This window comes from Pongo abelii, chromosome 20, assembly GCF_028885655.2.
Source record: "Pongo abelii isolate AG06213 chromosome 20, NHGRI_mPonAbe1-v2.0_pri, whole genome shotgun sequence".
NCBI classification, from domain to species: Eukaryota; Metazoa; Chordata; class Mammalia; order Primates; family Hominidae; genus Pongo; species Pongo abelii.
Window position 1 is genome coordinate 24,928,265 of NC_072005.2, and position 9,944 is coordinate 24,938,208.

The following is a 9,944-nucleotide window of genomic DNA, read 5'->3' on the forward strand; positions in this document are numbered from 1 at the left end:
TGCAAGTGAATAGTTGGAATGATTTGAGGCCTATGATGGTAAAGGAAATATCTTCACATAAAAACGATAGAGAAGCATTCTCGGAAACTTTCTTGTGATGTGTGCATTCAACTCACAGAGTTGAACCTTCCTTCTGATAGTGCAGTTTTGAAACACTCGTTTTGTATCATCTGCAAGTGGATACTTGGAGCGCTTTGAAGCCTATACTGGAAAAGTAAATGTCTTCTCATAAAAACTATACAGAAGCAATCTCCGAAACCACCTTGTGATGTGTGTATTCAACTCAGAGAGTTGAACCTTCCTTTTTTTAGAGCAGTTTTGAAACACTCTTTTTGCAAAATCTGCAAGTGAATACTTGGATCGCTTTGAAGCCTCTGCAGGGTAAAGGAAATATCTTCACATAAAAACAAAACAGAAGCATTGTCAGAAACTTCTTTATGATGTGTGCATTCAATTCACAGAGTTGAACCTTCCCTTTGATAGAGCAGTTTTGAAACACTCCTTTTGTAGTGTGTGCAAGTAGACATTTGGAGCTCTTTCAGGCCTGTGCTGGAAAAGGAAATATCTTCACACAAAAACTAGACAGAAGTATTCTCAGAAACGTCTTTGTGATGCATGCATTCAAAACACGGAGTTGAACCTTCCTTTTGATAGAACAGTTTTGAAACACTCTTATTGTAGAATCTGCATGTGGATATTTGGAGCGCTTTGAGGCCTATGCTAGAAAAGAAAATATCTTCGCATAAAAATGAGACAGAAGCATTCTCAGAAACTTTTTTGTGATGTGTGCATTAAACTCACAGTGTTGAACCTGCCTTTTGACAGAGCAGTTTTGAAACACTCTTTTTGTAGAATCTGCAGGTGGATATTTGGAGTGCTTTGAGGACAATGCTATATAAGGAAATGTCTTCACATAAAACCTAGACAGAAACATTATCAGAAACTTCTTTGTGATGTGTGCTTCCAAATCACAGAGTTGAACCTTCCTTTTGATATAGCAGGTTTGGAACACACTTTTTGTGGAATCTGCAAGTGAATTTTGGGAGCGCTTTGAGGACTATGCTGGAAAAGGAAATATTTTCACATAAAAACTGGAAAGAGGCATTCTCAGAAACTTCTCTGTGATGTGTGCGCTAAACTCACAAAGTTGAACATCCCTTTTGCTAGAGCAGTTTTGAAACACTGTTTTTGTAAAATCTGCAAGTGAATATTTGGAGTGATTGAGACCTCTGCTGGAAAATCGTATAACTTCAAATAAGAACGGGACAGAAGTATTCTCAGAAACATCTTTGTGATGTCTGCATTCAACTCGCGGAGTTGAAACTTCCTTTTGGTAGAGCAGTTTTGAAACTGTCTTTTTGTGGAAGCTACAAGTGGATATTTGGAACGCTTTGAGGCTTATGCTGGAAAAGCTAATAACTTCACATAAAAAGTAGAGAGAAGCATTCTCAGAAACTTCTTTGTGATGAGTGCATTCAAGTGTACATTTGGAGTGCTTTGAGGCCTTTGCTGGAAAAGGAAATAACTTCACATAAAAATTAGACAGAAGCATGCTCAGAAACTTCTTTGTGATGTGTGCATTCAACTCACAGAGTTGGATCTTCCTTTTCTTAGAGCGGTTTTGAAACAATATTTTTGTAGAATATTCAAGTGGACATTTGGAGGGCTTTGAGGCCTATGCTGGAAAAGGAAATAACTTCACATAAAAACTAGACAGAAGCATTCTCAGAACCGTATTTGTTATGAGTCCATTCAACTCACAGAGTTGAACCTTCGTTTTGATAGGGCAGTTTTGAAACACTCTTTTTGTAGAATCTTCAAGTGGACATTTTTAGTGCTTTGACGATATGCTGGAAAAGGAAATATCTTCACATAAAAACTACACAGAAGCATTCTCAGAAACTTCTTTGTGATGTGTGCTTTCAACTCACAGATGTAAACATTTCTTTTGATAGAGTAGTTTTGAAACACTCTTTTTGTAGAATCTGCAAGTGGATATATTTAGCGCTTTGAAGCCTATGCTGGGAAAGGAAATATCTTCACTTAAAAACTATACAGAAGCATTCTCAGCAACTTCCTTGTGATTTGTGCATTCAACTCGGAGAGTTGAACCGTCGTTTTGTTAGAGCAGTTTGAGAACACTCTTTTTGTAGAATCTGCAAGATGGATATTTGGAGCACTTCGAAGCCTAAGCTGGAAAAGGAAACAACTTCACATAAAAACTAGAAGGAAGCATTCTCACAAACTTTTTTGTGATGTGTGCATTCAACTCAGCGAGTTTAACCTTCCTTTTGATAGAGCAGTTTTGAAACACTCTTTTTGTAGAATGTGCAAGTAGACATTTGGAGCTCTTTCAGGCCTGTGCTGGAATAGAAAAGATCTTCACACGAAAACTAGACAGAAGCATTCTCAGAAACTTCTTTGTGATGTGTGCATTCCACTCACAGAGTTGAACCTTCCTTTTGATAGAGCAATTCTGAAACACTCTTTTTGTAGAATCCGCAAGTGGATATTTGGAGCGCTTTGAGACCTATGCTGGAAAAGGAAATATTTTCACGTAAAAACAAGACGGAAGCACTCTATCAAACTTCTTTGTGATGTTTACATTCAACTCACAGAGTTGAACCTTCCCTTGAATAGAGCGGTTTTGAAAGAATCTTTTTGTAGTATATGCAACTAGATATTTGGAGCGCTTTGAGTCCTATGAGGGAAATGGAAATATTTTTAGATGAAAACTAGACAGAGGCATTCTCAGAAACATATTTGTTACGAGTGAATTCAAGTCACAGAGTTGAACCTTCCTTTTGGCAGAGCGGTTTTGAAACCCTCTTTTTATTGACTCTTCCATTGGAGATTTAGAGCGCTTTGACGCAATGCTGGAAAAGGAAATATCTTCACATAAAAACTAGACAGATGCATTCCCAGAAACTTCTTTTTGATGTGTGCTTTCAACTCACAGAGTTGAACCTTTCTTTTGATAGAGCAGTTTTGAAACCCTCTCTTTGAAGAATCTTCATGTGGACATTTGGATATCTTTGAGGCCTATGCTGGAAAAGGAAATATCTTCACATAAAAACAAGACAGAAGCATTCTCAGAAACTACTTTGCAATGTGTGCGTTCAACACACAGACTTTGAACTTACTTTTGGCGGAGCAGTTCTGAAACAGTCTTTTTGTACAGTCTGCAAGTGGATATTTGGAGCGCTTTAAGGCCTACGCTGAAAAAAGAAATAACTTCAATCAAAAAGTAGAAAGAAGCATTCTCAGAAACCTCTTTGTGATGTGTGTATTGATCTCACAGAGTTGAACCTTCCTTTTGATAGAGGAGTTTTGAAATACTCTTTTTGTAGGATCTGCAAGTGAATAGTTGGAATGATTTGAGGCCTATGATGGTAAAGGAAATATCTTCACATAAAAACGATAGAGAAGCATTCTCGGAAACTTTCTTGTGATGTGTGCATTCAACTCACAGAGTTGAACCTTCCTTCTGATAGTGCAGTTTTGAAACACTCGTTTTGTATCATCTGCAAGTGGATACTTGGAGCGCTTTGAAGCCTATACTGGAAAAGTAAATGTCTTCTCATAAAAACTATACAGAAGCAATCTCCGAAACCACCTTGTGATGTGTGTATTCAACTCAGAGAGTTGAACCTTCCTTTTTTTAGAGCAGTTTTGAAACACTCTTTTTGCAAAATCTGCAAGTGAATACTTGGATCGCTTTGAAGCCTCTGCAGGGTAAAGGAAATATCTTCACATAAAAACAAAACAGAAGCATTGTCAGAAACTTCTTTATGATGTGTGCATTCAATTCACAGAGTTGAACCTTCCCTTTGATAGAGCAGTTTTGAAACACTCCTTTTGTAGTGTGTGCAAGTAGACATTTGGAGCTCTTTCAGGCCTGTGCTGGAAAAGGAAATATCTTCACACAAAAACTAGACAGAAGTATTCTCAGAAACGTCTTTGTGATGCATGCATTCAAAACACGGAGTTGAACCTTCCTTTTGAAAGAACAGTTTTGAAACACTCTTATTGTAGAATCTGCATGTGGATATTTGGAGCGCTTTGAGGCCTATGCTAGAAAAGAAAATATCTTCGCATAAAAATGAGACAGAAGCATTCTCAGAAACTTTTTTGTGATGTGTGCATTAAACTCACAGTGTTGAACCTGCCTTTTGACAGAGCAGTTTTGAAACACTCTTTTTGTAGAATCTGCAGGTGGATATTTGGAGTGGTTTGAGGACAATGCTATATAAGGAAATGTCTTCACATAAAACCTAGACAGAAACATTATCAGAAACTTCTTTGTGATGTGTGCTTCCAAATCACAGAGTTGAACCTTCCTTTTGATATAGCAGGTTTGGAACACACTTTTTGTGGAATCTGCAGGTGAATTTTGGGAGCGCTTTGAGGACTATGCTGGAAAAGGAAATATTTTCACATAAAAACTGGAAAGAGGCATTCTCAGAAACTTCTCTGTGATGTGTGCGCTAAACTCACAAAGTTGAACATCCCTTTTGCTAGAGCAGTTTTGAAACACTGTTTTTGTAAAATCTGCAAGTGAATATTTGGAGTGATTGAGACCTCTGCTGGAAAATCATATAACTTCAAATAAGAACGGGACAGAAGTATTCTCAGAAACATCTTTGTGATGTCTGCATTCAACTCGCGGAGTTGAAACTTCCTTCTGGTAGAGCAGTTTTGAAACTGTCTTTTTGTGGAAGCTACAAGTGGATATTTGGAACGCTTTGAGGCTTATGCTGGAAAAGCTAATAACTTCACATAAAAAGTAGAGAGAAGCATTCTCAGAAACTTCTTTGTGATGAGTGCATTCAAGTGTACATTTGGAGTGCTTTGAGGCCTTTGCTGGAAAAGGAAATAACTTCACATAAAAATTAGACAGAAGTATGCTCAGAAACTTCTTTGTGATGTGTGCATTCAACTCACAGAGTTGGATCTTCCTTTTCTTAGAGCGGTTTTGAAACAATATTTTTGTAGAATATTCAAGTGGACATTTGGAGGGCTTTGAGGCCTATGCTGGAAAAGGAAATAACTTCACATAAAAACTAGACAGAAGCATTCTCAGAACCGTATTTGTTATGAGTCCATTCAACTCACAGAGTTGAACCTTCGTTTTGATAGGGCAGTTTTGAAACACTCTTTTTGTAGAATCTTCAAGTGGACATTTTTAGTGCTTTGACGATATGCTGGAAAAGGAAATATCTTCACATAAAAACTACACAGAAGCATTCTCAGAAACTTCTTTGTGATGTGTGCTTTCAACTCACAGATGTAAACATTTCTTTTGATAGAGTAGTTTTGAAACACTCTTTTTGTAGAATCTGCAAGTGGATATATTTAGCGCTTTGAAGCCTATGCTGGGAAAGGAAATATCTTCACATAAAAACTATACAGAAGCATTCTCAGCAACTTCCTTGTGATTTGTGCATTCAACTCGGAGAGTTGAACCGTCGTTTTGTTAGAGCAGTTTGAGAACACTCTTTTTGTAGAATCTGCAAGTGGATATTTGGAGCACTTCGAAGCCTAAGCTGGAAAAGGAAACAACTTCACATAAAAACTAGAAGGAAGCATTCTCACAAACTTTTTTGTGATGTGTGCATTCAACTCAGCGAGTTTAACCTTCCTTTTGATAGAGCAGTTTTGAAACACTCTTTTTGTAGAATGTGCAAGTAGACATTTGGAGCTCTTTCAGGCCTGTGCTGGAATAGAAAAGATCTTCACACGAAAACTAGACAGAAGCATTCTCAGAAACTTCTTTGTGATGTGTGCATTCCACTCACAGAGTTGAACCTTCCTTTTGATAGAGCAATTCTGAAACACTCTTTTTGTAGAATCCGCAAGTGGATATTTGGAGCGCTTTGAGACCTATGCTGGAAAAGGAAATATTTTCACGTAAAAACAAGACGGAAGCACTCTATCAAACTTCTTTGTGATGTTTACATTCAACTCACAGAGTTGAACCTTCCCTTGAATAGAGCGGTTTTGAAAGAATCTTTTTGTAGTATATGCAACTAGATATTTGGAGCGCTTTGAGTCCTATGAGGGAAATGGAAATATTTTTAGATGAAAACTAGACAGAGGCATTCTCAGAAACATATTTGTTACGAGTGAATTCAAGTCACAGAGTTGAACCTTCCTTTTGGCAGAGCGGTTTTGAAACCCTCTTTTTATTGACTCTTCCATTGGAGATTTAGAGCGCTTTGACGCAATGCTGGAAAAGGAAATATCTTCACATAAAAACTAGACAGATGCATTCCCAGAAACTTCTTTTTGATGTGTGCTTTCAACTCACAGAGTTGAACCTTTCTTTTGATAGAGCAGTTTTGAAACCCTCTCTTTGAAGAATCTTCATGTGGACATTTGGATATCTTTGAGGCCTATGCTGGAAAAGGAAATATCTTCACATAAAAACAAGACAGAAGCATTCTCAGAAACTACTTTGCAATGTGTGCGTTCAACACACAGACTTTGAACTTACTTTTGGCGGAGCAGTTCTGAAACAGTCTTTTTGTACAGTCTGCAAGTGGATATTTGGAGCGCTTTAAGGCCTACGCTGAAAAAAGAAATAACTTCAATCAAAAAGTAGAAAGAAGCATTCTCAGAAACCTCTTTGTGATGTGTGTATTGATCTCACAGAGTTGAACCTTCCTTTTGATAGAGGAGTTTTGAAATACTCTTTTTGTAGGATCTGCAAGTGAATAGTTGGAATGATTTGAGGCCTATGATGGTAAAGGAAATATCTTCACATAAAAACGATAGAGAAGCATTCTCGGAAACTTTCTTGTGATGTGTGCATTCAACTCACAGAGTTGAACCTTCCTTCTGATAGTGCAGTTTTGAAACACTCGTTTTGTATCATCTGCAAGTGGATACTTGGAGCGCTTTGAAGCCTATACTGGAAAAGTAAATGTCTTCTCATAAAAACTATACAGAAGCAATCTCCGAAACCACCTTGTGATGTGTGTATTCAACTCAGAGAGTTGAACCTTCCTTTTTTTAGAGCAGTTTTGAAACACTCTTTTTGCAAAATCTGCAAGTGAATACTTGGATCGCTTTGAAGCCTCTGCAGGGTAAAGGAAATATCTTCACATAAAAACAAAACAGAAGCATTGTCAGAAACTTCTTTATGATGTGTGCATTCAATTCACAGAGTTGAACCTTCCCTTTGATAGAGCAGTTTTGAAACACTCCTTTTGTAGTGTGTGCAAGTAGACATTTGGAGCTCTTTCAGGCCTGTGCTGGAAAAGGAAATATCTTCATACAAAAACTAGACAGAAGTATTCTCAGAAACGTCTTTGTGATGCATGCATTCAAAACACGGAGTTGAACCTTCCTTTTGAAAGAACAGTTTTGAAACACTCTTATTGTAGAATCTGCATGTGGATATTTGGAGCGCTTTGAGGCCTATGCTAGAAAAGAAAATATCTTCGCATAAAAATGAGACAGAAGCATTCTCAGAAACTTTTTTGTGATGTGTGCATTAAACTCACAGTGTTGAACCTGCCTTTTGACAGAGCAGTTTTGAAACACTCTTTTTGTAGAATCTGCAGGTGGATATTTGGAGTGGTTTGAGGACAATGCTATATAAGGAAATGTCTTCACATAAAACCTAGACAGAAACATTATCAGAAACTTCTTTGTGATGTGTGCTTCCAAATCACAGAGTTGAACCTTCCTTTTGATATAGCAGGTTTGGAACACACTTTTTGTGGAATCTGCAGGTGAATTTTGGGAGCGCTTTGAGGACTATGCTGGAAAAGGAAATATTTTCACATAAAAACTGGAAAGAGGCATTCTCAGAAACTTCTCTGTGATGTGTGCGCTAAACTCACAAAGTTGAACATCCCTTTTGCTAGAGCAGTTTTGAAACACTGTTTTTGTAAAATCTGCAAGTGAATATTTGGAGTGATTGAGACCTCTGCTGGAAAATCATATAACTTCAAATAAGAACGGGACAGAAGTATTCTCAGAAACATCTTTGTGATGTCTGCATTCAACTCGCGGAGTTGAAACTTCCTTCTGGTAGAGCAGTTTTGAAACTGTCTTTTTGTGGAAGCTACAAGTGGATATTTGGAACGCTTTGAGGCTTATGCTGGAAAAGCTAATAACTTCACATAAAAAGTAGAGAGAAGCATTCTCAGAAACTTCTTTGTGATGAGTGCATTCAAGTGTACATTTGGAGTGCTTTGAGGCCTTTGCTGGAAAAGGAAATAACTTCACATAAAAATTAGACAGAAGTATGCTCAGAAACTTCTTTGTGATGTGTGCATTCAACTCACAGAGTTGGATCTTCCTTTTCTTAGAGCGGTTTTGAAACAATATTTTTGTAGAATATTCAAGTGGACATTTGGAGGGCTTTGAGGCCTATGCTGGAAAAGGAAATAACTTCACATAAAAACTAGACAGAAGCATTCTCAGAACCGTATTTGTTATGAGTCCATTCAACTCACAGAGTTGAACCTTCGTTTTGATAGGGCAGTTTTGAAACACTCTTTTTGTAGAATCTTCAAGTGGACATTTTTAGTGCTTTGACGATATGCTGGAAAAGGAAATATCTTCACATAAAAACTACACAGAAGCATTCTCAGAAACTTCTTTGTGATGTGTGCTTTCAACTCACAGATGTAAACATTTCTTTTGATAGAGTAGTTTTGAAACACTCTTTTTGTAGAATCTGCAAGTGGATATATTTAGCGCTTTGAAGCCTATGCTGGGAAAGGAAATATCTTCACATAAAAACTATACAGAAGCATTCTCAGCAACTTCCTTGTGATTTGTGCATTCAACTCGGAGAGTTGAACCGTCGTTTTGTTAGAGCAGTTTGAGAACACTCTTTTTGTAGAATCTGCAAGTGGATATTTGGAGCACTTCGAAGCCTAAGCTGGAAAAGGAAACAACTTCACATAAAAACTAGAAGGAAGCATTCTCACAAACTTTTTTGTGATGTGTGCATTCAACTCAGCGAGTTTAACCTTCCTTTTGATAGAGCAGTTTTGAAACACTCTTTTTGTAGAATGTGCAAGTAGACATTTGGAGCTCTTTCAGGCCTGTGCTGGAATAGAAAAGATCTTCACACGAAAACTAGACAGAAGCATTCTCAGAAACTTCTTTGTGATGTGTGCATTCCACTCACAGAGTTGAACCTTCCTTTTGATAGAGCAATTCTGAAACACTCTTTTTGTAGAATCCGCAAGTGGATATTTGGAGCGCTTTGAGACCTATGCTGGAAAAGGAAATATTTTCACGTAAAAACAAGACGGAAGCACTCTATCAAACTTCTTTGTGATGTTTACATTCAACTCACAGAGTTGAACCTTCCCTTGAATAGAGCGGTTTTGAAAGAATCTTTTTGTAGTATATGCAACTAGATATTTGGAGCGCTTTGAGTCCTATGAGGGAAATGGAAATATTTTTAGATGAAAACTAGACAGAGGCATTCTCAGAAACATATTTGTTACGAGTGAATTCAAGTCACAGAGTTGAACCTTCCTTTTGGCAGAGCGGTTTTGAAACCCTCTTTTTATTGACTCTTCCATTGGAGATTTAGAGCGCTTTGACGCAATGCTGGAAAAGGAAATATCTTCACATAAAAACTAGACAGATGCATTCCCAGAAACTTCTTTTTGATGTGTGCTTTCAACTCACAGAGTTGAACCTTTCTTTTGATAGAGCAGTTTTGAAACCCTCTCTTTGAAGAATCTTCATGTGGACATTTGGATATCTTTGAGGCCTATGCTGGAAAAGGAAATATCTTCACATAAAAACAAGACAGAAGCATTCTCAGAAACTACTTTGCAATGTGTGCGTTCAACACACAGACTTTGAACTTACTTTTGGCGGAGCAGTTCTGAAACAGTCTTTTTGTACAGTCTGCAAGTGGATATTTGGAGCGCTTTAAGGCCTACGCTGAAAAAAGAAATAACTTC